Genomic DNA, 15,644 nt, shown 5'->3' with positions numbered 1-15,644 from the left:
AAAGTCACTTTCACTCAGAGGGGAAATCTGTTGTGTGCTAATACCGATATTTTCTCCTCTGATCCATCAGGTGAAAACATATTGGAAGAGGCAGGATAATGGCATTTCACCAGCAGCACAGTTCTCTTCTTGCTAGAAATAGATTTATTGTGCCTTCTCAGTCAAAACTGATAGCATCCAGCATCCTCCCATTTACCTCTCGCTGCTCCTGTCATCTGACATTCTTCTATAAACAGACAATGATTTAAGATTTCAGCAGAAATTAAATCATTTTGCCTGGTAGAGGATGGTAAGCTCTGAGGCTGTGCAATCTTGATTATACAGATTTAACATGAAAAAACAGATACAGCTAAAACTTGCTTCCTTAGTTTCCCAAGATTTAGTCATTCAGGAACACAATTGTATTCATCATCCATTATCACAATAATGGTGATCAGGAAAAGACATATTAGCCATGCTTAAATTATTTATTTAGAAAAGCATGTTTGAATATGAAAGTCCTATAATCAAATTTGGGAACACAGAAATAAAGGTTTTCATGTTACACTTTGTAGCTGATTTGTGGCAGTACAGATGTACCCAAGAGTTCAGAGAAACGTGGGATTCGTATTGAGGCCAGCAATCCCAGTCCCAGCTACACTCCAATAAACAGTTTTCACTGGGAATCTTATGGTTTGGCCAGTGGAAATGAGCTAAGGTGTGTTTCCATTTTTGAGGGCTGTACAGAAGGGATGGGGGCTGTTCACAACACGCTGCGGGTGCTGCGGATGCACCAGGCAGGCACCGCTCTGTCCTCCTGACTCAGCCTGTGCAGCAGCCCCAGCTCCCTCCGTGGGAGTCTGGCAGGATGAGCTGTCTATTTTAGGGACTCAAATTAAAGCTAAACAGGAGAGAATACTCCTACAGACACAGAAATCTCTTGCAAAAGAGCGGCTGAACAACTGGACCATTTCTGCAATTATTTCTCTGTATTTTTCAGCCAGATCTTGAAGAGCCTCACTGGTTTTGCAGTGTGGTTAAACAAATACATGAGGCATCCATCCTACCTGGTCAGCCCTGAGCACTGCTCTCAGACCACTCCTATCTCCAAATTCCCAGTTTTATGTCTATATTATTCTTTTATGCAAGAATCAAATTCCATAGCACACTGATTTCCACAAGGCAGTCATTATCCTCAAACATCTGCTGCTCACCTGATGCTGCTTCCAACATTACCAAAATCCCAGGGCTGGAATTCTCCCTTCTCCCTTCTCCCTTCCCACTGAAGGGCACCACAATCCATTTTTTTATAAGTTTGTGTGCTCCCACACAGCCAGGGCAAGCGTGGTGCTGCTGTGGTGTGTGTGTATATCTCATAAAATAAATTCTTTTGCCAAAGAAGCCCCACAAATTATAGCCTGAGGCATAAAAAAGAGAAATCTAGATCCCAACTCAGATTTAGATGTGAACACACTGTGATCAAAGATCTTGGAACTAAAGATAATTACAGCCTACTGCAAACATCATTGCTGCTTTAAAAATAAATCGGGCTGGTTAGAATCTTTTCACTGAAAGCATTTCCAAATCCAAAATGGGAGTTGGATCCAATACAATTTTGGGAAAAATACTGGGTTTCTAATATTAAAAAAAATATTAGAAATCTGAAGATTTTTGTATTAATTGCATTTTCACTTGAAGCAGAGATAATGTTGACATTTGGTTACCTTTAGAAATCACCCACCCAACATTTCAAGTGAAAAGAAATGTAAGCAGAAAAGATTCAGTTAAAAATTTTAGAAGGAAAATAACACAGCCTAAAAAAAATGGAAAAACAAAAAAGCGCATGATTGGAGAAAAATAAGCTTCTAAATTAATAATTATAGGATCACCTTTTATTTATAAAAGCACAGGTTTTAAATAGGCATCAGCCTTTAAATGTGGGAGCCCTTCATGTTGTCACCTGAACCACTGTAGCTCCATCCTTGGTGACACTGTCTGGTGACACACTGGGGTTCTCAAGTGAGAATGTCTCACCACATGGGTTAAGGAAATTACTCCTGTCATGCACAATACCTGCATTTTATAAATTACATGAATGAAAATTGAAATTCCTGATTGCTCTAAGCACAAAATTACTGGGATAAATTTAGCAGCTCTTCAGATTTTCAGGGTTCCTACGCCATCAATCCCTCTCTTTCCTCCTGTTATTACCACATTAAGTTAATAAGACCATAGCCAGGAGAACTATCACAAACAGAGTCAGCTGGTAACTAATACAAATAATTTATTTCAGTTCTGAGATTAATCAATATATGACCTAATTTTTCTAGCTGTATTTTCCTTTATGTGCAGAAACTGCAGAGAATCTCAATGGCCACTTCAAAATCCTATTTAAAAATTGAACACTAGAGATCATATTTTCCAAACCTGCCCAGTCTGTCTCTCCTAATTAATGATGTGGTGCACTAAAATAGAGTATTCTGTGTATTCTGCAGAGTGTTGCTTGAAGTTTGACTTGTATGAGTGCCATTGGCTTTCACAGCTGTTGCCATGAAAACCCCAAATCGTTGTTAAAAAAAAAAAAAAAACACAGATGCCTGTGCAGCAGAATAAAGGCAGAAGTAGCACGTAGCACAGTGAGAAATGAATCTGCCTAAGCAAGTGTGCCACCACTGCTGTGCACCAAAGGCTGCTCCTCCAAACTGGGCTCCAGCCAGCAGGAGAAGTGACAGTGATGAGGCTTCTGTGCCAGTTAATCCGCAGCCCTGAGCTCGGCAGCAGAATTAGCACCAGCACCTTTCAAATCAGTTCAGCAGAAAGGACAGTGATGAGTCATTTTGCAGGAGAAGTCAAAAACCGATCAGCTGGGAACACTTGTGATCACAGCCCCCTCTGTGGCCCTTCCGTGGTGTCCCCACGAGGGGGTCAGTGGCCCACAGGAGCTGGCAGCTGCCCCAGGAGCAACTTGTGACCACAGACTCTTTTTCTGGTGGATCTTTTCATAACTGAGTTCTGTTTAAAACCGTCCAGCTGCAGAATCTTGGCAAGGGGGCTGCTCCAGAGCACAGGCACTAACTCAGCTGTCACTCTGGACCCAGGGCTTTTGCACAGGGTGACATTTGCACTGATGGATGATGTACCCAAACACCGTGTCCATGTAATAAATGCATATCAATGAGTAAGCACATTTCATTCCCAAACAATAATCATGCCTAGGAGGTGGAGAAATCAACAAGAGCATTGCGGGAGAGAGGTCAGGGGAGGGAGCTTTTCTCATTAACCCTTTAACTTCTGAAAAGCTGAAAAGAGTAGTCACTTAGTCAATGCACAGAGAGCTAAAGATCTACATTGCCTCTTTCCTTCCCATTCATACCAGCATCTAACAATGCTGATACTGCAAAACATGTTGTGACTTGGTGTAGGCAAAAATCACTGTGCTCAGTGCCCACAGATTCTGGCATATTGTGGCCTGTTGGTCACAGTTTTGGCTCCTGCCCCTGAGCAGAGCTGTGGCAGCACTGCACCTCTATCAGTCCATGCATGTTGGAACACCACTTAATTCAGCTGATGCCTTAAGTAGTGACCCACACAGATGAGTGGGTGGTGAAACCTTGCCCACACACCACACAGGCAGCAGATCCTCCAGATCCCACTGGTCCCTCCAGATCCCTTGGGGTTTGTTCCACCAACACATCTCATCCGCCTGTGTGCCACAGCTTGGCCACTACTGTTCCATTTCAATGGCTTCTTAGGGAGAGGAAAATTCTCTCCCTTCTCTCCATCAGCACATTGTCTTCCTCTTCTCCATCCCACTGGCTGAGGCAAGAAGGGAGCAAGAGCCAAGTGAGCCCTGAGGCATGTCTGGCACAGGAGCAGCCCTTTCTGCTGTGTGCTGTGCCCAGAAAGCTCCCTCTGGCCATCGGGTGGTCCAGGATCCATAACTTGAGAACCACTGACAGGGAGAAACAGGCTTTCTCTGTTCTACTCCAACACCATTTGGTGTTTTCTCTTACAGGCTGTTCTCTCCACCTCACTGCACAGAGAAAACACCCCAGAGTATCCTGTTCAGAGCCACTTCCTCACCCTACATCCCAGTGGATGCAGCTTCTGAAAGGAAGCAGAGTCGGCAAGGATGGAGTACTTTTGGGAATCATTCCCAGCATATGGAGACTGCATTCTGCAGCAAGCAAGGGCAGCTCCCTCAGCAAGTGGAAAATGGGCTTCACCTCCCTGTGGTCTCCCTGTGGTTTGCTTCCCTTGCGATATTATTTTTGAACAGCAGGCAGGAGCTCTGTGCTTCTTGTTCTGTTTAGTAAATCCAATAACCAAACCTGGCCCACTTCTGGGTGGTCCTCCCGAAATACCCAAAATCCATGCCAAGGCCATGTGATATAATAATCATAAGAAATACAGGGATTGCTTTGACAGATACCTCAAAATCAGTTTTTCAGGAAATGGGATGTTTCAACCAATGTGTCCATTCCATATGGATTCCACCCTCCCCCCCGCTTTTCTTTTACTTATTCAGTGCCTTTGTCCTTCATTCCAGTAAAGCCAGAATTACAAGCCTGGAAAATGAAGATCACTGGTGCATGATTCTTAACTTGGTCTTATGCTGGTAGACATTAGACTGCACAAAATGCCTCCCAGGCTAAGGAATTCAGATCTGGATTTGCTGGGCAGCCCGACTGCTTTCATGACCAAGAAAAAGAAAGATGTAGAAACCCATCCATAAAAAACCAGCCATGAAAACCCAAACGTAAGCATGGTTTCCTTTTATTTTCCTGAATACTTTGTGGGTACGGTCGGCGCTGGCGGGGCGGGCGGGATGCGGAGCGCGGAGCGGTGCCCGGCCCCGGGGCTGTGCCCGGCTCCGTGCGCCCCCGCGGGGCCCCTGCTCCGAGCCCCAGCAGCATCGCTGCCTCCTGCCCTGCTTCCGACATTACCAAAATCCCAGGGCTGGAATTCTCCCTTCTCACTGAAGGGCACCACAATCCGTTTTTTATAAGTTTGTGTGCTCCCACACAGCCAGGGCAAGCGTGGTGCTGCTGTGGTGTGTGTGTATATCTCATAAAATAAATTCTTTTGCCAAAGAAGCCCCACAAATTATAGCCTGAGGCATAAAAAAGAGAAATCTAGATCCCAACACAGATGCAGATGCTCCTGGAACCGAGCATCCTCCGCGCGGTGTGAGATCGCTTAGGGGAAAGCAAAATAATCCGAGTGCCGGGTGAGCTGAGCGGGACCAGGAGCAGAGGCTGCTCACAGACTCTGTGCTGCCTGGTCCCTCGTAGAGCTGGGTCAGATCACCAGCCAGCTCCTCTCCCTGCAAGTCGGGGATGTCCCTAAAAGTGAAGAAACTATTTCTGAAGAAATATTTATTTTTTCTGAAGAAAAATAAACATTAAATTGCATCACTTACAAACTCTTTCCCAGCTACCAACTGGGAATGTTGTAGCAGTTTTTCATTCACAGCTTTTTGCTGGTTGTATATACACAGTCTTTTCTAGGAGGACAGGAACCCAAGCCTCTTCAGATGGAGAGGACAGGCTGGGCAGAGACACTGTAGTAAATTCCTGTTCTGATAGCAATCAAATTAATAATTATTTGGAGCAGAAAGTGTAGTCCTTCTTAAGGGCCTGATCCAAATCACATTTCATCAGAAAAATTTCTTTATTTTCTCCATATGCCTGTACAACAGCCCCTAATTGGATGTCTATGCTCTTATTTGTCACTGCCCTGATTTAATTAATTGTCATAGAATTAAAAATACTGGTTTAATTCATGCTCATATAAATATCAATCATTCTTGTCTCTTTTCATAAACACAGGCCCTAATTCAAGTACCATAATTTTGCACTGCAAACATAGCCAAAAAGGTGATAAAGGAGAATTTCACGATCTGCTGGCTGCTACAGAAACAGCAGAGCACAGGATCAAAGCAGAGCAGTGTGATTGATTTACTCCCAGCTGCTGCAATTTTTGTGAAATGTGTCTCGAGACATGGGATCCCATGAAGGGAGCAATTGGTGCCAGGAAGAAACAGTCAGCATTGCAGGAGCTACACGTCCTTCCACTGCTCCTGGCATAGATATCCCTGTGGATAGACAATCACTGGATGCCCTGTCTCCTCCTCCTGACCTGGGAACTCAGCTTTAAACGGTGCTTGCTGAGGAGCTTGGGGTTCACCAAGCACACCCCGACCCACAGAACCTTCCTCCCACTGTCAGCTGGCACCTCACAATCCTGCTGCCATTTCTTTGCCACATTACATCCTCACAGAGCTGCCCCTGCTCTCCCAGCGAGTAAATAATGTAAAAGACACTCTTGTTGTACTCAGTCACTGAGGGAAATGTTCATGGTTAATGGAGCAGGTGGGACTCAGGAGATGTGACTTCAGTTCCCAGCGCTGGCACACGCTTCCTGCACAACCGCAGCTTCCTTCACACCTCGTCACATTCCCCAAGCCCAAAGGAGAGGATCAGAGCAGCAAGTGTGATTTCAGACTAGCCCAGGGTGCCAAAGGCCCTGGCACAGGGGACACCAACACAACACTGCCCATGCACGGCCCCGTGCCAGCCGGGACACTGCGGTCCCTCCCTGTGCTCAGCAAGGAAACCGCTCCCAGAGCTGCGGCTGCGGTGATTTGGTGATTTTGCTGCTGTGATTTGGTGATTTTGCTGTGGTGATTTGGTGATTTTGTGATGATTTTGCTCCCTCCCAGCCCCTCGGAGCGAGCCCGCCGGGCCGCAGGGAAGCCAAGGACAAAGTGCGATGGAGGGAGCGCGGGTGTGAGCACAGAGAAGGGCTTGTGCAACTGCACAGGCAAAAGGTCAGAGCCTTTATTAAAAAAAACCTGTAAACAATTAAAGTAGCCACGAATATGGGAGGTATGAGTGCAGCATTAATATTTAGGGGAGTGGAGGAAGGAAGACAGAGAGATGAAAGCTGAACACCTTTTTGAACTTCAGCCAAAGCTTTATCAACCATATAAATAAGAGAACATATCCTGCTCAGTGAGACACGTATTCACCCTGTTTCATTACATTCTGTTCTGTCCTCAGTCATGATGGATCCTGCTGAGACTCGTGTTTAACAGTTCCTTCCTGGAGTGGCTCGAGCAACAACAAGAAAAAAAATATTGTGAAAGTCACACCCCATTGAAATCACATCCTAAAGGGACCTGGTGAGCACGGTAATTACCAGGATGACTGTGAGCACCAGGGCCACGCTCGGCTCAGCGGCTGCTGTACGTGTTAAAATTAAAAAGGACTTTAAACAGATGCAAGGAAAGTGGAAATTAGGGACCAAAGTGTAGGCTCAAGAGCAATTCATCATCCCTGATAAGGAGCCATTAGGCTGGACTATGATGGGAGCAGAACCCAGGGAAGCTGGCAATTTTAAGCTTACAAATGCAGAGTAATCCCCCTGTTTTCAGATAATGGAAAACTGCATTAACCTTGTGATGTTTCCCTGGTGACTCCAGTACATTCCCCCTCTTACCTCTCTGCTACTTTTTTTTGCACCCTCTGATTTGTACAGGTTCTGATTTCCACCCTCCATGGCCAATCCCAGAAGGTTTGGTAGGCGAGATCAGAATCCAGCCCCGTGTTATTTCAGCCGGAACAAGATTTCTGGCTTGTTTTAGCCATCAGGATAGCCTTGACATGCTTTGACTTGCTTGCACCAAAAATGTAAACAGCAGCCCTAGGCAGAACAATTAACATTGTGTCTCTGCAGATGTTTGTTTCCCTTGAAGGAGCTTGGAATTTGAGTGGGGAAAAGCAGGGTAGGCAGCGAACAGAGGCTAATGCAGTCTGGGGCAAACTTCCCAACTGGAGTTTTATAAACAGCTCAAGCTGCTTCCCTTTCTATCAGTGATGTCACTGCTAACCTTAGTTTGGGCTGCAGCCTTGCTATCCATCATCTGCCAGCTGCTATTCCTTCCCCACTGTATAGCAGCAGGAATATGTGAGGGCAGCCGGAGACCCAAAGAGTTTCAGTTTCATGTGAATGGAAGCCAATAAGCTCCAGATTCCCTGGATTTTTCATACAAATTATCTCACCCAAGTCTGCAGATAATGCTGTCTAACAGTTGTAGGTTATAATTTCCAAACAGGGAGATAACCTTCATCATGAAGCAAAAGCAAAAATGCCATTAGCAGATAGAGAGGTGATTTAACTCAACCTAGCCATTTGCTCACAAGTCTGAATTTATGTCACCAGTTGTGATGAAATGAGTGTTTTCTTAGATAGATACGGACGACTAACACAGCGCAGAACTCAGCAATCTTCAAAGCACTCTGAGTTTTAAATTCCCTGGCTAAAGTCAAACATTTGTCTTTCTTATCACTTTCACTCAAAGGATGTGTTTTTGCAATATTACATCAGGTTCATTTGCCAACAGAAGAGGCCAAAAGGTGATGTCCAGGAGATGAATGCTGCCTTCACTTACACGACAGTAACACATCAGCTGCACCAGAGTTACTCTGGGATTCCAGGGAAGGCCTTGACAGCAGGACCATAACACCCTGAGAGAACATTTCTTATATCACCATTGCAAGAGCTCCATAAATCCAGCAGTTTCCAGCTGAGACATTTCAGAGGAGAGCTCAAAGTTGAGGTGATCAAACAGCCAGCAAAGAGGTAACCGAACAATGAACAGCAGTAGGACACTTGCCTTCCTTCCCCTGCCAAAAAAAACCTGTTAGGTCAGAGTAATACTAAATGCAGAGTTATTCTGTTTCTAAACCCATTCTGTCTGCAATTATACCCCTTTGCAGCATGAGACCTGGATGCTTTGTGAGTAGGACATATTCTTTAACAGGTCACTTGCATTTTCTCTTCCTCCTCTCAAATGCCAGCACCTGGGCTGCTCTTGTATCCTCCTTTAAACTGTTTCTGAGCCAATCCTGTATGCTTCCTTGCAGTGCTGCTCTCATCCCTCGACAGGCCATGAAAATCAAAGCAGATTTCATTTGCTTTGGGAGCAGATGTCTTGTGAAAAAGCTTCTGTCTGTTTAGCAGCATGGCAGATTCATTCCTCCAACAGTCAAAAGGCTTTAATTTAGTGAGGTCACACAGTCAGAAATTGGCCAATTGAACACTCACCAGAGAACCTCTGCATAAGCCTGGTGTGATTCTGCAGGACAGAGAAGTACCTGTGGTACATCAGGTAGAATACTAGAGCATCTCTCATTACTCAGACACAGCGAGGTGGTCTCGCTGCTGAACACTGTTATTATTACATACAGCAAATGCTGCTGCATCAGTTTGACTTCCCTGCAGCCTCCCGTGGGGCTCTCAGCAAAGGCAAATGAAGAGAGCAAAGAGGGATCGTGGGTCCGGACAGCCTCAGGCACAGGAAGGGCTGAAGGTGAGTGACTGCCTTATGCAACACACACTGCAAATCCTGCTCTGGTCGTTTGCCACTTTCCTACCAAGATAAACAAAACATGTCCCTACTCAGTTCGTGCAATTTTCCACAATGCCCCGAACTCTGCAGGTGACAGCCTGGGCGAGGGCACAGAGACAGCTCTGCACACACGCTGATGGGATTGCAATACACGGCTGTGACAGGTGGGGATAGTTTTCAAAAACTATCTCTGTACCAGAGGATTTGAAATGTTTCTTACCTGAGGCTACCTGCCAATAACTACTGCTATTCTTTGCAGCTGCAAACACCTTCAAAATAAAGGCAAAGTTCCAGCTGAGTGTGATGTTCAGACTCCAGCTCCAGCGTTAAGGTATGTGAAGAATTCATTCAACCTACTCCTGCATCTTGTTGAACAAAGATGAGTTGTTTCCATACCCACAGTTTCTGGACAGTTGTGTCAAACCTTTGGCTATACCTAACCAAAGACCTGCCTAAACCCAGGTGCATCACTGGATAAGTTTAAGTCATGCCAGTGTCTCCACAGTGGCATTAAAGAAGGCGACACTCTGCATCACAAGCAGCCAGCTTTGAGCTTGAGACAGATGGTTCAACTGAGAATAACTAGGTAAGGATGACCAGAAGGCTTCTGCACAGAAGAAGCTAAAGGAAGGCACTCTAACACAGTGAATTTAGCCATCACTAACACTTATCGAGTCCATCACTAGGAAAAAAAAAAAAAAAACCCAAAGGTAGCTGTAATTCCAGTCTCTGCACTCCCTGTCTTCAAAGAGCTTCCAAAGGCAGCTTGAATTCTTCACCCTGATGCTGGCATGCTCGGAGTGACATTGGAAGCCACTGCTGGCAGTCGCTGCTGTGACAGCCCCAGCTCTGTGGCAGCAGCAGGAGCGGCTGTAACTGGATCCGTCCCAGCCCGGAGAGCCGGGCAGCCCCGCTCCCCTGCACAGCGGATATCTGCCCTGCACACTAACCATAGACTTGATGAAACATTATCATACATGAAGGACTAATTAGGTGTGCTGGGCCATTAGCCATCTCTGAACATTGACTGATGAAAAACGTAATTAATGGCAGCTTTCATAAACAGACTGCAGAATGGAGAATTGAATTAAAAGGAAAACAGCTGTTGCTAATGGAAATAAGGGCCATTTCTTGATTAAAATATCTGCCTGTCTTTCCGTGGGAGTTTTTCCAGAGTGGTGGGATGGAAGAGTGTAACGAGATCTGGGAGCAGAGAATCTGCAAAGCTTCCTGCTGAAGAAAGTACAACTTCTCTGGCTGGTGAGTCACAATGTTTTCCTTTTGCAGATTGGAGCAGGGGAAAGAACCATACAATTGCCTTGTTCATCTTGCTGCCAGTCTGAACAGCTTTATAAACCTCGGGGATCAACCCTGACATGTAGGAATCCAGCTCAGCTTTAACATAATGTGATATTTCATTTTACATGAACCCACAGATATAGGAGGGTCTGGGATTCAAAAGCTACTTGCTCAGGCCCTACACAGTAGCACTGAGCTCTGAATCCAGGAGGCATCTCCACAAATCCCACTTAAGCACATCTATTGATTCTGACACCAAAGTGCAGCAGGAATACACAGCTGAGAACATCTATCACAGAGACACTTCCACCCAGAGACAGCCACTAGGGACTCAATAGGAGTTTGGTGACATGAGTGAAAGGGTCTGAATGATGGAAAATGTCAGAATCAAGATTTTTTTTCAGGTCATGAGGCCTTTCCTTCATGCTGTGCAGACTCTGATTCCCACTGACAAGAAACACTGCAGGATAAACCTACAGTGTGGAAGAGCTAAAATCCAGATTTTCATAGGGACTGAGCAACAAAGCTTCATCTGCCTCCTGTGACAGAAATCACACAGCAGTAGGATGAAAGGCTGCTTTCTGAGTTTCTGAAGCCATTTACTTCCACATTTACTTCATTTAGCATAAAAATTTTCATGGTGCTTCCAAGTGCCACTGGGACCTGCGTGTCAGTGGACGTGGCCTTCTCAGTTTTACCCTGTGTGTTTGAGTGTGTCCCCTCCAAGGCTCAAGGATGCTTTAGTGTCTCTTCATATAAAGTCCTGAATGGCAGGGTTGATTCTCTGGGAAGGCACGTGCTGCAGATGAATTCTGGTGCTTCACTGTCAAGCTGCTCTCTGTAGATCTGCACCCCACTGTGTACCTGGGGCGGGAGAGCTCTGCTCTGCTGCTCCCACTCCATCAGTCTCCTCTGCCTTGTTCAAAATGATAGATCTTTCCCATCAGTGATGCCTGAGAGCTAAACCCTGCAAACCCCAAGCCCCACAGAGCCTGCTGACAAGGAAATCCATGCTCCATCCCACTCGTGCCCCGAGGAACGGAGGCGCATGAAAGGCAGCGCTCAGGCTGCATTATCAGATCCAAAGTGGAAACCAAAGAGAGAGAAAGGTCTGAAAGATGAGCCAGATGGGAATGCCTGTTGCTTTCACCTTTGATCCACGTGGTGCTTTGATGTGGTATTTCAGTCCTTCAGACGAGGTAACTTATCCCAGCCTGCAGCTCATGGCACCTCTGATGGATATAAATGAGGCAGCAAGCCGAGCTCCTGGGCTCTGGCTGAGGCACTGCCAGTCAGAGGCATAATTCAGTCCCAGCTCCCTTCCAGTGCCCATTTTTTTTCTCTGCCTGCAGAGTCTAAAAGGAAATTCCCTCAAATAAATACAAAAGCACTTGATGTTCATCTAATGGCATTTCAGGGAAAGGAAGCATGAAACCACACAAGTTATTCATCTCCATAAAATGGTTTTATCAGGACCCAGAACACAATTCCTTAGCCTGAGGTGGTCTGATCTTCTTTGTGAGACGTAAATGCATGACATTATGTGCAGAATGGGTGCTGCTTAAGAACCCAGATAGATACAGAGCAGGCATGTGGGAATGATCAGCATAAAATATTTCCTTTTAATGATGTGCACACTTCTGTTCCTTTGAGGGAGAACAGTATGTGCAGTGAATACTTCAGCACATTTTTCTAGTGGTATGGAGGTCTTGATCTGCTGGTGAGGGCTCAGACTCAAGTGTTATTTGTGTCACTGTCAGACAAAGGTTTGCTTCTCCATTGCTCTGTGCATGGAAAACCCTGTGCCCAGGTTTGCCAACAGCAAAATAGAAACAAAGTCCACATCCATGTTCTCACCATTTGGGCAATAACCCAGCCTGGAAAAACAGGCTCCAAACATCCTGGGGTTTGCTCCTCTCTGCAGTCAACACCAAAACTCTGTCCCAAAGAACAGAAAGAGTGGTATTAGTTTAAACAAGAACTCCTCAATGTGCACATGAAACAAATCCTGGGAAGGGAGGAAAGCTGGAGCTGTTCTTACTTGCTACCTCCTGTACAGGCTTTAATTGCACATTATTCATTAATCCTTTGCTGTTCTGAGCAAACAGATCTGTTTCAAGACACTTGTATTACATAAAAAGCCAGAAACCTTTCTGGATGAGTGTGTATGTACACATTCACCCAAGGGAGCACTGCTAGTCCTCATTTCCCTGTGCAAGTGCTGTTCTAGAGCTGACAGAAATTAGCATCTGTTGTGTGGCTTTGTTGGGCTGGTTTTGACATTGGTTTTACAAAATCCACATGGGAACCCCAAGATAATTGCCTGGAACACTCTCAGGGGTGGCACTTGGAGGGAGATGGATCTGCAGGACTGCTTGGAGCTACAGGAGCCATCTCACTGAGGAGATTCCTCCTGTCATTCCCCAGCATTTTGTGCCTGCTGTCACCCCCCTGTGTTTGCTCTGCTGTCAGACCTCATGAAGATTAAATATGCAGTTCTGATTCTACAACTGCACTGACCACAGTGATATGGTTTTGTGACCATTAATGGACAGCATCATTCTATCCCTGGGCCATGGAAACAGGAAGAGACTAACAACTGTGCTGCAGGAGAGGGCAAGTTCTCCTTGTCCAGGGGTTTGATCTCTGTAAAACAGCTGCCATCATGCTTAAAATGGGAGAAAAGTTACCCAGAAACAGAAGTGAGGGAGAGAAAGGTGAAGAAGCAAATGCAGGGAGCACAGGAATGTGTTCACAGGTCCTTGTCACTCTGCAGGATCAGGAGAATCAAATGCAACTGTTGCTCTGTTGTTCTTTAGCAGCTCTTTTGTTTTCAACCCAACAGGAATGAATCCTGGTCCCACAGGGAGGAGAACAGGGTAACTGGTGCAGCAGGGAGACCTTCTGAGCTGGATCTGGAGCCAGACTAACAACTGGCCAAAGTCGTGTCTGATAGAATGGTGCCAAGACCAGCTCAGCGTTCTTCAGCTCCCCTGAGCTTCAGCAGGGACAAACCTGGCTGGGCTGTGCTCAGCCTGGATAACCCAGCCGTGGCAGGGCCCAAGCCCAGCAAACCCACCAGCCTGGTGGGCACTTGCCAGCCTGACACGTCTGAGTTCGTGAACTGCAGCTGGTGCTGGCCCCGGGTCCCGTTTTCCCTCGACATCCCCAGCAAATCCAACCAGGCCTCACCACAGAGCCTGGGAGACCGTGGGCAGGAAGGGATCAAATTTTCCAGTTTTGCCTCAAGTGTGTCACCACATCAGCACACAACTGCTTCGCCTCGTGCCAGCGTGCTGTGTCACACCTCATATTTCACACGATAAAACACAGCCCAGTGATGTGAGTCCCTTCTCCTGCAGGACCGCTGGTATTTATGGAGATAGCCATTACCAGGAAGCCAGGATTTAGGGCACGCAAGGGCTGGTGGTGGCACAGAGCCCTTGCTACTGGTGGGTGGGATTGCTTTACCTCTCCCTGAACTCCAGCCAGGCCACTCAGCACATCTCCAGCCACAAGAAGTTTCCAGCTGTTTTGGTTTGAAGCACCAGAGGAGGGGGAGAAGCGGGGGAGGCTCTATCAGCTCTTCCCAGGGAATGTGGTTCAGTTCCTCGCACCTCATCTTTGGTCAGGAAACTGAGATGGGGATAGGCAAAGCTGCTGAGCCTACTTAGACAGAATACCTCAAGAAAACATGCAGAGCCAAATTATGTCTCGCTAACTTCTCCCAGCCCAACACCTTCCACGGCTCTGCTGCAGGGAAGTGAGGGCAGCACTGGGACCTTTTCCTTGGCCCCTGCTATGGAACAGCTCCTGGGCTCTCACATGCTCTCAGTGGTGGGGAAAGCCACTGCTGGGAGCTGGGACACTGAAGCACCAAGAACAGCAGATTCAGGCAGACCCCAGATTCCACGGTCCTTGTGCCCGGTGTTTCCTGCTGCTGATTCTGACAGCCTCTTCTGTGGATTTTAAGAGGGACAGAGTGGAGAGAAGCCAGGGTGAACATTCCCATGCAAGGAAAATGAGGTGGCTGTGTCAGAGTAACTGGCACAGACTGGATCCAGCCCTCCCTTGGGAGCAACAATTCAGCCACGGGTGTCTGGTTTTTCCTGCAACTCAGCTCAGGAGTTTCCTGAGCCCTCTGTGGTCAATGCTGGATGTATTCCAAGCACGGGAAGATGTGGCCACCCCTGAAAAACACAGCCAACAGGCCCTGGACTACCGTTCCCAGCAGGGATACAACAAGGGCAGCACAGCACAGTGAAGGGGGCACACACCCTGGAGAGCACAGAGCCTCCCAGATCAGCCTACACACAGCAGCAAGGAGGTGTGGGGTCAAAATAACCCTCTGCCCACTCTGCCCACCACTGACATCACCCACATCCTGACATCATTCACATCCTGATCCTCCCCCAGCAATGGGGATGGGTGGGGAGCTCAGGGCACGGGTCATTGAAGGAGGCATTCACTGTCACTGCAGAGCAGCTGGAGCCACAGACAACAGCTGAGGGGTCCTGACCCAAAGCCAGCCATGGGGACATCAGGGGGAGGTGAGCTAGAGGAGCCTGGGCTGTGTGAGCCATCCAAGATCAGGTATCCATGACATCCAGAGGGATGAAACGAGGGTAGCTTGGAGAAAAAACAATTGTTGTGTTTCAGTCCAGAAGGCAGCAAAACAGCACCCAGCCCTCACTCAATCCCCCATGGTGGGATGGGGAAGATGACTGGAAAAAAGGCAAAACCCGTGGGTTGAGACAAAGACAGTTTACTAGGACAGAAAAGGAAGGAAAATAGTAATAATAATGATAAAAGAATGAACAAAACAAGTGATGCACAGAGCAATTCCTTACCACTCACTGAGCAATGTCCAGTCAGTCCCCAAGCAGCACTCACCACCCCTGGCTAACTCCTCCCATTTTTTTTGTCCAGCATGCTGCCACACGGTCTGGAA

This window comes from Pyrgilauda ruficollis, unplaced genomic scaffold (genome assembly GCF_017590135.1).
Source record: "Pyrgilauda ruficollis isolate IOZ18807 unplaced genomic scaffold, ASM1759013v1 scaffold45, whole genome shotgun sequence".
NCBI lineage: Eukaryota > Metazoa > Chordata > Aves > Passeriformes > Passeridae > Pyrgilauda > Pyrgilauda ruficollis.
Note: the sequence above shows the minus strand (reverse complement) of the source record.